We start from the raw sequence: 2,025 nt of genomic DNA on the forward strand, positions 1-2,025 counted from the left end.
GAAACTAGTACTGCAAGCTTAGCCTTGCCATTATTGAACTGATTAAAATTTTTGACACAAACTGTAAATCAGGCAAAAATGCAACTTCAAAGGTTCAAATATTATGAAAAATATTTACTGCTACTATGAATCTATTTCAAGGCCAATGAAGGCTGAAGTAAGACCTAACTGTTGCCTTGCCAAATCCTTTCTCAATATAAATGCCATGTAAAATTACACAATGGATTTACTCTAACCCTTTTTACATGGGAGTTACAAAAAGAAGCCTTTAAACCCCTCTAGGGATAAATTTACTTTTCTCAGCCAAGTGTTAACAGCAATAAATGGAGGATTTACATGTAATCCCTAAAAGCAAATAGGCAGAAATTACCAACCATGCTATGACTTTTTAACTAAGCATTTTATTTAATCCCACTTATATAACAGGACAATTTAAAGGGTGCTAGTTCTAAAAATATGAGATGCAAATGCAAAATAGTGTCCCTAATATTTTAAAGCAAATTTTCTAGGATTGTATATTCAAACAAATGTGGGTTGGTTTTGGTTTTTTTTCAGAGTACTCACTAGGAATGACTAAACAAACACCTATTCAATCAATACTGCCATTTCTTAAAAATAATAGATATCTGAAAACTTTTTTCAAAGTCAATGTATAAGTGATGTCCTTTCGAAATAGATACAAATGAACATTACACTAAAAAAAATGGATTTACTCATAGGCTAAAAACAGTATAATAAATGAGCTACATGGTTAAGAATCTCTTTGTGTTAACTGCTCATTGGCGGCCCACATCCTAGAACTGTATTTCCAGGATTCCATCAGCATCTGGTTAATGAGATCTATTTCTCTGGTAAGTATTCTTTAGATAAATCAGACTTTATCAAAAACAGAATTCATATTATTGCAAACCATAATAGCTAGTTTGTGATTTGTAAGACCATGTTATTGATATCACAAATTAAAAAGAGATGTTCCATTGAGAAAAAGAGATCCCTTTACCCAACCATTATACTCTAAAAATAAAACCAACATTTCTTCACACACAAACAAAATCAAGGTAGAAATATACAAGACTTTCGACACAAAAAAATCTTATCCAAGGGTCAGCGTTTCAAGTTCTAAACTTGTTTTCACCGGTCAGTAACAGTCTAGTCTGCCAAATAGTAGGCCAAATGGCTGATGTCACTCACCTTCTTGTATTCCAGCCTCGCGGAAAAATCAGGAGAAACCTGTTTACAAACAATCTGTGCCTTGAGCAGAGTTCTGCTACCTCTAAATAAACCCCTTTTAATTTCTGATCACACGACTCATAAGAGTCCAGCAAAAATAAGAAAAAAAAACTACTAGCCAAATATACATAACCACTCTTCACATTCTGATGTAGTAAAAATGGACACTTGCTAAAGCTTCTTTTCTTCAAGACATTCTCCTTTTTTGCCCCCTCTTCCTTCCACTTACTTCCCTGCTAAAGATTTCAGGCAGTATTATTCAGATAACCAGTACACTTTAGTCAAGAAAACGGCTTTCTGAAGAAACTGAGCACAGTGCTATTCTGGAATAAAATCCCCCTGGGCTCTGATTAGAAGTGTAATACTCCTGCCCATGTACAACCTGTCGCACCTGCCACCAGCCCGGAAGGCCGGGACTACCACGGAACCTGTTTCCAGCGTTCGACACCTCCTGCAAAACATCACTTACTGTGCCAGGCATATGACTTCTCTCATTCTTCCCATTCTGAGAGCTGCCATTTTTTAGCTTCTTTTTCTTTTTTGCTGTTTCTTTGTGCTCTTTCTGTTTGTTTTGCACTTCAATAAGAACAGAAATAAAGCTGTTTTTCACTTCCTTTTCAAACTCCAGTTCATCTCGTAAAGCCAACTGCTGCACCAGCTCCTCAGAGTACTCCTTAATGGCAGTCTCAATTTCTTCTAGGATTTCATTTAACTCAGACACTGAGAGCCTTTTCACTCCTAGGACCAAAAACAAAATACAGCAGATATTAAGACAAAAACGTTTCAAGGAAGCAA

General features: G+C 35.9%; 1 pseudogene across 1 annotated transcript; it reads right to left on the reverse strand.

Annotated features, from left to right (window-relative positions):
* Positions 1-1,507: 1,507 nt before the first annotated feature.
* On the reverse strand, positions 1,508-1,968 carry LOC113222795 (annotated as a pseudogene). Its single transcript, XR_003308532.1, has one exon. The product of XR_003308532.1 is annotated as a fasciculation and elongation protein zeta-2 pseudogene (transcript).
* Between the last annotated feature and the right edge of the window lie 57 nt (positions 1,969-2,025).

This window comes from Piliocolobus tephrosceles, unplaced genomic scaffold (assembly GCF_002776525.5).
Source record: "Piliocolobus tephrosceles isolate RC106 unplaced genomic scaffold, ASM277652v3 unscaffolded_35236, whole genome shotgun sequence".
Taxonomy (NCBI): domain Eukaryota; kingdom Metazoa; phylum Chordata; class Mammalia; order Primates; family Cercopithecidae; genus Piliocolobus; species Piliocolobus tephrosceles.